Consider the following 13,671-nt stretch of genomic DNA (forward strand, 5'->3'; position numbering starts at 1 on the left):
AATGCAGATAGCCCGGTTAGTCAATGTGCGAGAGCACACCTTATGGAACAGTGCGGACTGGCACACACACACACATGCTAACACACGCACTCTACACACATACACTTAAATATCGCTATTTTTCTCTATTATTTATTTTGTATTGTAGATATGTTATGGAAGAGTGGTGTGTAATAACGTGTTGTGTTATGTACTGTTTTATTGTATGTAATTGGTCATCGTGGTTGGGACCAAGGAATAGTAGCTGCTGCCTTGGAAGGAGCTAATGAGGTTCGGATAATTCTTATTTTTTTTAAGTGGGGTGAGAGAAGTCCATGTAAAAAGAGAAGGAGATCTAATGGCAGGCAGATGTCCTTACGCCCTAAAACAGTCGTTTGGAAGCGAGGGTCTTGGTGATGTGGTAGAAGTTGAGCAGAGCCCTGTTCTGCTGTGGCCTGTCCTGATCCTTTACTGACTCCAGCAGGATGGTGATCAGCTCCGGCCACTGGTGTGGACAGTCCAGACAGGCTACCTTGGCTATTAGCACTGCTTCCTGGGTGGCTCTCTGTTAACACAGGAAACATATACAGCAGGTTAGTATTAGCAGCAGCACAAGGGCAGCAGGTAGCCTAGCGGTTAAGAGCGTTTGGCCAATAACCAAAAGGACGCTGGTTAGAATCCCAGAGCCAAGTAGGTGAAAATTCTGTTGATGAGCCCTTGAGAAAGGCACCTCACCCTAATTGCTTCGTTAGGAACATCTGCTAAATTACTAAAATGAAAATGCAAGTGTTAGAATTAGCAACATGGCCGCTAACCGAGGGGGGGGGGGGGGGGGGTAGACCTATCTGTTAATACACAGTATATAGGAATATTTCCTAAGAGGCTAATAAGAAAACAAAGAGTGAACACAGGATCAGTAGGGGGATGTGGCAGCCTGAGCCCACAGTGATCCTCTGCACATTCCTGATGAGACACACAGCCAGCTGTTAGAGCATGTGTGTCGGCCTAACTTCAGCAGTGTTGACTGTCACAGCCTCCAATGGGAAAACGGAAGACTGACGATGGGCCAATCATAGAAATCATTTCTATGGGGCCAATAAGCTTCTGTAATGAAAGAACTGTCAGTGCACTGACTGCACAGATGGCAATAAGGTTTAATCATATTTGTGTAGACGTGTGTGTATGGAGAGCAATGGTGTTGGTTAGCAAACACACTCATCGGGCATAACTCACTGGCACACTTTGGATTTTCCAGTGTGCAAAATGTGTCATCTCACAATGTATCCCCTCCCTCTCTCTTGTGGTGTGTCCCCCCTCTCTCTCTCTCTCATGATGTGTCCCCTCTCTCTCTCGTGATGTGTCCCCTCTCTCTCTCTCATGGTGTGTCCCCTCTCTCTCTTTCTCTCTCATGATGTGTCCCCTCTCTCTCGTGATGTGTGTCCCCCCCTCTCTCTCTCTCTCTCTCTCTCTCTCATGATGTGTCCCCTCTCTCTCATGTGTCCCCTCTCTCTCTCGTGATGTGTCCCCTCTCTCTCTCTCTCTCTCTCGTGATGTGTCCCCTCTCTCATGATATGTCCCCGCTGTCTCTCTCGTGCCGTGTCTCCTCTCTCTCGTGATGTATCCCCTCTCTCTCATGCCGTGTCCTCTCTCTCTCTCGTGATGTGTTCCCTCTCTCTCTCTCTCTCTCTCTCGTGATGTGTCCCCTCTCTCTCTCGTGATGTGTCCCCTCTCTCTCTCGTGCCGTGTCCCCCCTCTCGCTCTCGTGCCGTGTCCCCTCTCGCTTTCGTGCCGTGTCCCCTCTCTCTCTCTCGTGATGTGTCCCCTCTCTCTCTCTCGTGCCATGTCCACTCTCTCTCGTGATGTGTCCCCTCTCTCTCTCTCGTGCCATGTCCACTCTCTCATGATGTGTCCCCTCTCTCTCTCGTGATGTATCCCCTCTCGTAATGTGTCCCTTCTCTCTCTCGTGATGTGTCCCTTCTCTTTTGTGATGTGCCCCTCTCTCTCAGTGATGTGTCCTCTCTCATTTGGTGGTGATTATCAAAGGGTAAGGTTAAACAATACAGCCTTTGGAGAGGATAATACTGTACAACACGAACACCCTGTTGGACCCCAGCAGATTTCTGACAGAGTCAACCTCCTCTCCAGAGAGATGACAGACAGCGGATGAGACAGGTCAGGCATATGAGTCTGGAATGGCTGTTACTCTCCATATGGACACAGCCATATGTTACTAGTGGAGAGGTGTCCCTAGTGGGCTCTATAAGTATGGACCCTACTCAGAGGCAGAGTGTTCCACTTAGTGGTGGTCTTTGGAATGATGCTCTGAAGGGACCAGTCATTGGCTGACAGCTCAAGCAAACAGAACTTGAGGTGATGTGAATAACAAATGGCTGACCTGGTTGACAGGCTCGTTAAAGTTTGTAGAAGCCACCTGCTCTTCTGACAGTGTACTGAAGACAGACAGACACAGAGAGAGAGAGAGAGATCTAGGTTACAACAGGGAATGTTACAATACAATGCCAAACATCAATGCAAACATCTTTCTTTTCAATACACAAGATTCATTTTGAATCAGATAACTGTTGCACAATATCTTAATTTCTGTTAACAAAAACTCTCCCCACTTTGATGTAATTCTCTGAGGCCGGGGAATATGCTAGGAGGAAGAGAGAGTAGAGGCACACTGTCAAATATCACCATCTGCTTGTGGAGTGAGGCGTTTATTATTATTATTATTATTATTATTACATTTCCACTCCCTTCCATTTGAGAGGAAAGACATTATCAACCGATTTCCCCAAAAAGCCAGCGATAGAGCCACTGCGCAGGCTTTAATATAGAGGGCTGATATGAACATGGCAGATAGGTACAGCTCTGTCTATGTATAAACCTACTGTTTACACTTGCCAGAAAGAGAGTGAGAAAGAGAGAGAGGGGGGGGTAGAGGGAGAAAAGAGAGACAGACAGAGAGAGACTGAGAAAGAAACAGAGAGAGACAGACACGGAGAGAGGGAGGAGAGAGACAGACAGAGAGAGAGAGAGACAGAGAGAGAGAATAAAGAGGGAGGAGAGAGACCGACAGAGAGAGAGAGAGAGAGAAAGAGAGAGAGAGAGACAGAGAGAGACAGAGAGAGATAGAGAATAAAGAGGGAGGAGAGAGAGAGACAGAGAGAGAGAGAGAGAGAGAGAGAGAGACAGAGAGAGATAGAGAATAAAGAGGGAGGAGAGAGACAGACAAAGAGAGAGAGAGAGAGAGAAACAGAGAGAGATAGAGAATAAAGAGGGAGGAGAGAGACAGACAGATAGAGACAGAGAGAGAGACACATCGAGCCAGAAAGAGACACTTTGAGACAGAGAGAGATGATATATCCTGTCTCCAACAAAGTGAGAGGATGACAAGATGAAGAAAGAACTATGAAGGGATAGAGAGAAGGGAGTAGTGTAATGCCCTGTCTCCTTAAACGAGAGAGAGAGAGCGAGAGAGAGAGCGAGAGAGAGAGTGGTGAAATCCCCTATCTCCTTCAACACTAGAGACAGAAGACAGAACAGAGAGAGCAAAGGACAGGACAGAGAGAGATAACTATGGAGAGAGGGAGAACGGCAAGAAAGTTAAGAAGAGGGAGGAGAAACAGGGAATTAATATAGGGCAGAGGAAGGAGAAAGGGGGAATTAATGCAGGGCAGAGGAAGGAGAAACAGGGAATTAATGCAGGGCAGAGGAAGGAGAAACAGGGTATTAATGCAGGGCAGAGGAAGGAGAAAGGGGGAATTAATGCAGGGCAGAGGAAGGAGAAAGGGGGAATTAATGCAGGGCAGAGGAAGGAGAAAGGGGGAATTAATGCAGGGCAGAGGAAGGAGAAAGGGGGAATTAATGCAGGGCAGAGGAAGGAGAAAGGGGGAATTAATGCAGGGCAGAGGAAGGAGAAAGGGGGAATTAATGCAGGGCAGAGGAAGGAGAAAGGGGGAATTAATGCAGGGCAGAGGAAGGAGAAAGGGGGAATTAATGCAGGGCAGAGGAAGGAGAAAGGGGGAATTAATGCAGGGCAGAGGAAGGAGAAAGGGGGAATTAATGCAGGGCAGAGGAAGGAGAAACAGGGTATTAATGCAGGGCAGAGGAAGGAGAAACAGGGTATTAATGCAGGGCAGAGGAAGGAGAAACAGGGTATTAATGCAGGGCAGAGGAAGGAGAAACAGGGTATTAATGCAGGGCAGAGGAGGGAGATCAAGGGAATTAATGCAGGGCAGAGGAGGGAGATCAAGGGAATTCATGTAGTGCAGAGGAAGGAGAAACAGGGTATTAATGCAGGGCAGAGGAAGGAGAAACAGGGAATTAATGTAGTGCAGAGGAAGTTGAAGGTTGAAGCTAGCATGCTAGCTGTAGCGGTAGAATTCCGGTCATTGGGATAACACGAGTTAGCATTGGCTCACGAAATGACTTTCAACTTTCGTCATATGGTATCCATAAGTTCATCTGACACTGGCTAAGTAGAAAAAGGGCTTGATGCCATAATCTTACCCCATCTCACCCTATCCCTTTAATGAAAGTCTCTGTACTTTGGACCTCTGGGTAAACACGAAACATCGGGCTACTCCTAGGACAATCCCATAGGTGAATGGAGAACACCATCCCATAGGTTGAGTAATATGTACAACACTACGAGTATGGTCTACACTATGTGGACCAAAGAATATAGTGCTAATGAAAAGCAATGTAAGCATACAAAACTCATACAGCCGAGTCCAATCGATATGCAGAACTTGCTATTAAAAAAAACGGATTCATAATGATGGGAGAGGTATAAACGGTGTTGGAAGAGATTTGACCAATCGTAGAATGAAGATGAGAGAAAAAAGGAAAATGAGAACCGAAAGATACAAGAGAAGAAGAGAGGGAGGTAGAAGAGAGGAGATACTGTGGTGCGACTCTCCTCCAGTACCTGTCGATGCCGTTTTTGAAGTAGAGCACAGTCAGCCATCAGACGTTCACATCCAGCATGAGGTTGTTGACAATAATCACAAGACAGCATTAAGATAACTACATGTGTAGAAAGAATCACCATTAAATCACTGTGTTAATGGCTCCAACTGGTCCTCTGCTACATTTTGCATTTCTGTCCTGTTGCTTATAGATATCTAATGAGTCTTATAGCTATCTGGGGGGGTATCGATACAGTTACATACTGGGATATTATCTTTGACGATATATCGTATAAATTATATATCACAATATTATTTTTGAGCTAGTTTTCTGTACTTACACAAAAACGCCAGTATTTTCCTTCATAGCTTGTTCTCCATCTTATTTTAAAATAGGGAGACAATTTGTTTTCAGCATTATTACCTCCATGACTGATCAGAAGTCATTTTCTCATGGTTCTCTCTTGTCCCTCTGCAGCAGATATATGGGGAGCGATACTGTAGATGTTTGGAACATCGAATCGCAATACAAATCACAGTATCAAATAGCAAAACATTTACTATAGAATCGTGAGAATCGAAATACACATCGTATCGTTATAATATTGTATTGTGAGGTCCCTGGCAATTCAATACATATTATATAGGCAGTATGGTGATAATATGGTATGGTGTGGTCCCTCAGTATTTTGAGGTCCCTCAGTATGGTAATAATATCGTATGGTGAGGTCCCTCAGTATGGTAATAATATGGTATGTTGAGGTCCCTCAGTATGGTGATAATATCATATGGTGAGGTCCCTCAGTATGGTCATAATATCGTATGGTTAGGTCCCTCATTATGGTGATAATATGGTACGGTGTGGTCCCTCAGTATGGTGATAATATGGTATGGTGAGGTCCCTCAGTATGGTGATAATATCATATGGTGAGGTCCCTCAGTATGGTCATAATATCGTATGGTTAGGTCCCTCATTATGGTGATAATATGGTACGGTGTGGTCCCTCAGTATGGTGATAATATGGTATGGTGAGGTCCCTCAGTATGGTGATAATATCATATGGTGAGGTCCCTCAGTATGGTGATAATATCGTATGGTGAGGTCCCTCAGTATGGTCATAATATGGTATGATGAGGTCCCTCAGTATGGTGATAATATCATATGGTGAGGTCCCTCAGTATGGTGATAATATCATATGGTGAGGTCCCTCAGTATGGTCATAATATGGTATGATGAGGTCCCTCTGTATGGTGATAATATCGTATGGTGAAGTCCCTCATTTATGGTCATAATATCGTATCAGTCCCTGGCAATTCCCATCCTTACTATGCAGTGTATATTAATAAAGCCACTCCCAGGATGATGGCACACTGGCTAGCTGTCTAGCTGTCACACTCTAGCTGTCCTAGAAGGATTACAACAGGAGGGGGGGATTACAACAGAGGGAGAGAGCGATAGAAAAAAAGGGAGACAAAGATAGAGTGAGAGAAAAATAGAAAGAGAGAGAGAGAGAAAGATAGAGGAGAGACAACGTTGTGCTCATTAATAAACATGTAATAGCACCTGCCAGCAGGGCCGAGGTGGGGGTGCATGAGAGGGGCATGCTGGGAGCTGGTAGTCTGGAGTGGGCATTTAGCCAGATGGAGATAATCACAGCAGTGCTGCCACGCTCCACTGTACACAGATCAACAACCCACACACACACCTACACACGCCCAGTCCTCTCAGCAGGAGGAATGATGGGTGAAGCTGCTTTGAAAAGTTTGAACCACATGGGTGAGAAGGGGGCAGAATTCAACAAAGTTATCTGTTCTCAACTCAGTCCTGAATTGTCTCAATAGAGCAGAGACTCATGAAGGTGGCTGGAGTTCCAGGCTTGGAGCAGACTCAAATTGTGTGGTTGTATAAGCTGAGTCTGGCAGTGCGTCTCCCAGCCTCAGTGGGTTGGCTGGAGTCCTAACAGCCACCTACAGTAACAAGGTGTTGGATAGCTGATGGATAGAGATCAACAAAGACTATCTACAGCAGTGGTCACCAACCTTTTCTGAGTCAAGATCACTTTCTGAGTCAAAATGCATGCCGCTCTGATTTTTTATTAACATGACTTAAAAAATGTAAGCCCATGCAACATTAACCAATTAAAAACAGTTCTGTATCACTGAGGTTTGTTCAGTAAGCTATAGGCCCAATACACTATCACTGCATACTGGTTTTGCTTGAATTTACCTACCAATGCATTGTTGTTTAGGATATTTGTTTAATTATATTTCAACATTTGAGGTAGGCTATATGATAACACCAGTAATAGATCCATTGTTGTATTACTTGTGAGTCACAGCTGAGTGAGCATACATTTAAATAATTTGCTTTTTATTTTACTGAGCTGATGGTGCCTGCATCTGATGGTCAATATCAGCAGAGGGAGAGAGCAGCAGACTGAGGGTCCATCTCTCAACATCCCTCCGCTCTCCCTTTCCTCCACTGACTCTGACCAAACCAAAAAGGGACACCATCTTCCAGTTGATGGCGAAACTCGAGTCGCACCGGATTATTTCTGTCTCATGCACAAATTACTCCTATGAACAGATAAAGTGAAATATTCCTTGATATTAAAAAAGACCCAAGCCGCTAATAATTTGTATTTTTATTTTTTATATAGATGACATCACCGAAGTTGAGGATCGGAAGGATGGTCAGTCTTATGAGGGTATGTTTGGCAGCATGAGTGAAGGATGCTTTGTTGTGATATAGGAAGCCGATACTAGATTTAATTTTGGATTGGAGATGCTTAATGTGAGTCTGGAAGGAGAGTTTACAGTCTTACCAGACACCCAGGTATTTGTAGTTGTCCACGTATTCTAAGTCAGAGCCGTCCAGAGTAGTGATGCAGGATGGGCGGGCAGGTGCGGGCAATGATCGATTGAATAGCATGCATTTAGTTTTACTTGCGTTTAAGAGCAGTTGGAGGCCACGGAAGGAGAGTTGTATGGCATTGAAGCTTGTCTGGAGTTAGTTAACACAGTGTCCAAAGAGGGGCCAGAAGTATACAGAATGGTGTCGTCTGCGTAGAGGTGGATCAGAGAATCACCAGCAGCAAGAGCAACATCATTGATGTATACAGAGAAGAGAGTTGGCCCGAGAATTGAACCCTGTGGCACACCCATAGAGACTGCCAGAGGTCCGGACAACAGGCCTTCCGATTTGATACACTGAACTCTATCAGAGAAGTAGTTGTTAAACCAGGCGAGGCAATCATTTCAGAAACCAAGGCTGTCGAGTCTGCCAATAAGAATGTGGTGATTGACAGAGTCGAAAGCCTTGGCCAGGTCGATGAATACGGCTGCACAGTAATCTCTTATCGATGGCGGTTATGATGTCGTTTAGGACCTTGAGCGTGGCTGAGGTGCACCCATTATCAGCTCTGAAACCAGATTGCATAGCGGAGAAGGTACGGTCGGATTCGAAATGGTCGGTAATCTGTTTGTTAATTTGGCTTTCGAAGATCTTAGAAAGACAGGGTAGGATGGATATAGGTCTGTAGCAGTTTGGGTCTAGAGTGTCACCCCCTTGGAAGAGGGGGATGACCGCGGCAGCTTTACAATCTTTGGGAATTTCAGACGATATGAAAGAGAGGTTGAACAGGCTAGTAATAGGGGTTGCAACAATTTCGGCAGATAATTTTGGAAAGAGAGGGTACAGATTGTCTAGCCCGGCTGATTTGTATGGGTCCAGATTTTGCAGCTCTTTCAGATCATCAGCTATCTGGATTTGGGTGAAGGAGAAATGGTGGGGGCTTTGGCGGGTTGCTGTGGAGGGTGCCGGGCAGTTGACCGGGGTAGGGTTAGCCAGGTGGAAAGCATGGCCAGCCATAGAGAAATGCTTATTGAAATTCTCAATTATAGTGGATTTATCGGTGGTAACAGTGTTTCCTAGCCTCAGAGCAGTGGGCAGCTGGGAGGAGGTGCTCTTATTCTCCATGGACTTTACAGTGTCCCAGAACTTTTTTGAGTTAGTACTACAGGATGCAAATTTCTGTTTGAAAAAGCTAGCCTTAGCTTTTCTAACTGCCTGTGTACATTAGTTCCTAACTTCCCTGAAAAGTTGCATATCACGGGGGCTATTCGATGCTAATGCAGAACGCCACAGGATGTTTTTGTGCTGGTCAAGGGCAGACAGGTCTTGAGTGAACCAAGGACTATATCTATTCCTAGTTCAATTTTTTTTGAGTGGGGCATGCTTATTTAAGATGGTGATAACAACAACGCAAGTCTATAGATACAATTTCCTACACATTCATTACTGCTGCACTGCTTGTTGTAGCGATGAGTGGAAATAGGAAGAACGCACATTTTATGGTTTATAAAAGTGTTGATGTCACAGGATTCATATTGAAGAGACCAAGGCGCAGCATGTAGAGTGCTCATCTTTTACTTTTAATGAAAGCACTTCACAAAGAAAAAACAAACGACAGCCAAACAGTTCTGTCAGGTATACTAACAAACTAAACAGAAAATAACCACCCACGAAACCCAAAGGAAAACAGGCTGCCTAAGTATGGCTTCCAATCAGAGACAACGAAAGACACCTGCCTCTGATTGGAAAGCATACTCGGCCAAACATGGAAAACAAAACATAGAAATAGAAAACTAGAACAAATTCCCCTAGACTCAAACAAACCCCAAAACACACAAAACAACCCCCCTGCCACGCCCTGACCATTCTACTATGGCAGATTACCCTTTTCACTGGTCAGGACGTGACAGTTGAAAACAAAGTTGACAGATCTGAGTAAGAACTTAAACATGAAGTCACTCATAAAAACAGAAGCTATTTCCTGTATTCGTTGACAGTCTCTCTCTAGTCGTGGTTTTAAACATTTTGAAATCTCACAGTATCAATTTTGCCGTAGCTTTATTTTATGCCTGCTAAATTACTGCAGACTCGGTCATCTGAGCAATCTGATTGCCCAGCGGTAGGCCTGTAGTACACTTGATTTCCTCTACAGGCCCACCAGGAAGCAGAGTTTGTACATATGAAATGGTAACAGTTTGCCTACCCGGCGTGCAGGGCAGCTGAATTGGCTGCACCTACCACCAACAGCCCGAGACAAATACAAAAAAATAGGAACACAAGGCCTTATTGTTGTGTTTTTTACAGAAATGTTTGGCGATCGACTAGAAATGCCTTGGAGATTGACAAGTTGATCAAGATCGACCGGTTGGTGACCACTGATCTACAGTAACAAAGTGTTGGATAGCTGATGGATAGAGATCAACAAAGACTATCTACAGTACACTTACTGAATGAGGACAGATGGGACAGATTAGATCACTTTACAGCCCCGTGGAGTATTACACACACACACACACACGATGGCTCCGACAGTGACACAACAAGCAGGGCTAGACTGGGGCATTGTGTGTCATCTAATGGTCTGTCATTTATGACAGGGTCTAATCCAATGTGATAACATGATAATTACAGTCTAGTAGTTTCCAGCTGAGCATCAGTGAGGATAGTACATCTGAAATGAAAAGGATAGGCTACAACCACCAAGAGCCAACAGGTAGGCTGCTAATTGTGTAGGAGGGGGAAAGCGCAGCCTATGTAGCCTCAATTAGCCTACCTGGCTAGCTAGCTTCTGGACTCGGTTTGATGCAGGCAAAACAGGTACTGTGTAATCAGATTGGGAGACAAATAACCTCATTTTGTCAGCTGGAAGTTAGTAACTAGTGCGAGTCTGCTTGATTGTTGCCTTTTCTCTCTCCCTGCATCTCATAAGCGTGATCGACCGTGCGTGCACAAGCACACGCACACACACCTGCTGCTGCTAGAGCTCCTTCGTTCCTCTCTCCCTTGGCTCGAACATTAACAGCTCAGTTAATGACATAGCGTTTCTGCTGCTTCCCTCACTCGGATCAGACCGGGTATGGACCTGACCGGGTCTGGTTTCCCTCTGATCCGTGGGGGCAGCTGCATTTGGGTAAGGTCCGGGACAAAGCCCCGTGTCCATTTCAAAATGAGAAGACCTCTACCTCACTCTCTACCTCTCTTTCTCCATCTCCCTTTCCCCCCACCCACTCCCACTCCCTCTCAACCACCCTCCCTCCCTATCTTACTCCATCCCTCCCTCTCTGTCCCTCCCTCCCTCTTTAAAACTGCCTGCAGATATTTTGATGGAAACCACATCAGCAGATCCCCACTGCTGCGTCTGCTCCTGTTGTTATGGATATGCAGCCTTCTCTGACATTTGAGAAACCAGCTGCATATGATATCATATCGCCACAGATTTGCATAAATTGAGATGATCCAAAAGCATAAGAGAAGCATGTTGGGCACACAGAAGGAATTACTTTTCAAATAATTGTCTGCGTAACTTTACCCAAAACTTTCTCGAGCGAGCCAAACATTGTTTTCCTAAAAATGTCTCTAGCCTGTATTCTAATCTCCATCATGTATTCATTTGGAGATCAATCTTAACTTGAGGAACTCTTCAAGGTTTCGTCTTTGTTTGCCTATGTGTGTGTGTGTGTGTGTGTGTGTGTGTGTGTGTGTGTGTGGGTGGGGGGAGCCAGGTAGGGCCTCCCACTATCATAGCTGCTCCTCCGCAGGCTTCAGTAGACCAGTATCTTGACTGGTGGCTCTCCATATCCATACCTGGCCAGGTGTCTCCCAAGTATAGAGATCGCCAGCTCAGTGGTCTTACAGGCCCTGACCCAGGCTACCAGTCAGGATACTGGTCTACTGAAGCCTGCAGAGGAGCAGCTATGATAGTGGGAGCACCTCTCCTTCACATCACATTATTAATTAAGGGAGGAATATGGAAACGGTTAATCAGTAGAAGGTAGACATTACACAAGAAGACAAAGAGGAAAGGGGATACCTAGTCACCTGCACAACTGAATGTATTCAACCGAAATGTATCTTCCGCATTTAACCCAACCCCTCTGAAGCTGATAGGTGCAGGGGCCTGCCTTGATCGATGTCCACGCCATCGGGAATCGGGGAGCAGTTGTTTTTGGGGGTTAACTACCATGCTCAAGGACAACTTTTACTTCACTACATTGCTAAAGAAAATAATGTAATTTTTACTGAATACATTTTCTCTGACACTCAAAATGACTTGTTACATTTTGAATGCTTAGCAGGCAGGAAAATGGTCCAATTCACACATTTATCAACAGAACATCCCTGGTCATCCCTACTACTTCTGATCTGGTGGAATTAGTAAACATAAATGCTTTGTTTGTCTGAGTTTTGGTGTGTGCCCCTGGCTATCCATAAATTTGAAGAAAAAAAAACAAGACAATGGTGCTGTCTGGTTTACTTAATATAAGGAATGTGAAATTATTTATACTTATACTTTTGATATTTACATATATTTTAGCAATTACATTTACTTTTGATACTTAAGTATATTTAAAACCAAATACTTTTACACTTTAACTCAAGTAGTATTTTACTGGCTGACTTTCCCTTTTACTTGAGTCATTTTCTATTAAGGTACCTTTATTTTTACTCAAGTATGACAGTTGGGTACTTTTTCTACCACTGCAGATTTTTCCACATTACCAGCTCGAGGATTTGATCCATGGTGCTTACACCCCCCTCCCTCCATCTTTTCTCACATCTCCCCCCTTTTCCCTTCATCATATCTGTCCTCCAGCCTGATCCCCCTCTCTCTCACTCGTTTCATAACAGATCACACAGTCAGTAAAATCCCTGGCATGTCGGTCCCAATGACGCAGGCAGGCACAGCCTCACAAAGCAGAGCACAGAGCAGCACACCTGGTCCCCATGCAGGCAGTCCTCCTGACAACAAAAGCAGCTGCTTCTCTCTGCAACTCTGAGAGAGGAAACCATTCTATCCTACAGTCACAACTCCCACCTCACAGTTCTAAAGCTGCCTGTCTTCTACATTTCAAAGGGAGACGGAGTCAGAAAATCTAAGCTGCGTCCAATGATACTCAGAAGAACTAACAATGATACTCAGAAGAACTAACAATGATACTCAGAAGAACTAACAATGACACTCAGAAGAACTAACAATGATGCTCAGAAGAACTAACAATGATGCTCAGAAGAACTAACAATGATACTCAGAAGAACTAACAATGACACTCAGAAGGACTAACAATGATGCTCAGAAGAACTAACAATGATACTCAGAAGAACTAACAATGATACTCAGAACTAACAATGATGCTCAGAAGAACTAACAATGATGCTCAGAAGAACTAACAATGATACTCAGAAGAACTAACAATGATACTCAGAAGAACTAACAATGATGCTCAGAAGAACTAACAATGATACTCAGAAGAACTAACAATGATACTCAGAACTAACAATGATGCTCAGAAGAACTAACAATGATACTCAGAACTAACAATGATGCTCAGAAGAACTAACAATGATGCTCAGAAGAACTAACAATGATACTCAGAAGAACTAACAATGATACTCAGAAGAACTAACAATGATACTCAGAAGAACAAACAATGATGCTCAGAAGAACTAACAATGATACTCAGAATTATTTGGGTTGTTACCTGGATTCGTTCTGCCATTCTTGATTTCTTGTTTCTGATTATTTGTGTACTTGTACTTGTTTGACATTTTACTGCACTGTTCGGTGCTATTAACAAGTATTTCGCTGCACCCGCTATAACATCTACTATAAATAATTTCACAATCCTTATATTAAGTAAACCAGACAGCACCATTGTCTTGTTTTTTTTCTTCAAATTTATGGATAGCCAGGGGCACACATCT

General features: G+C 44.3%; 1 pseudogene; it reads right to left on the minus strand.

The window, feature by feature from the left end:
* Window positions 1–286: 286 nt before the first annotated feature.
* LOC115199660 (importin-11-like) lies at window positions 287–13,466 on the minus strand (annotated as a pseudogene).
* Between the last annotated feature and the right edge of the window lie 205 nt (window positions 13,467–13,671).

Source organism: Salmo trutta, chromosome 9 (assembly GCF_901001165.1).
Source record: "Salmo trutta chromosome 9, fSalTru1.1, whole genome shotgun sequence".
NCBI lineage: Eukaryota > Metazoa > Chordata > Actinopteri > Salmoniformes > Salmonidae > Salmo > Salmo trutta.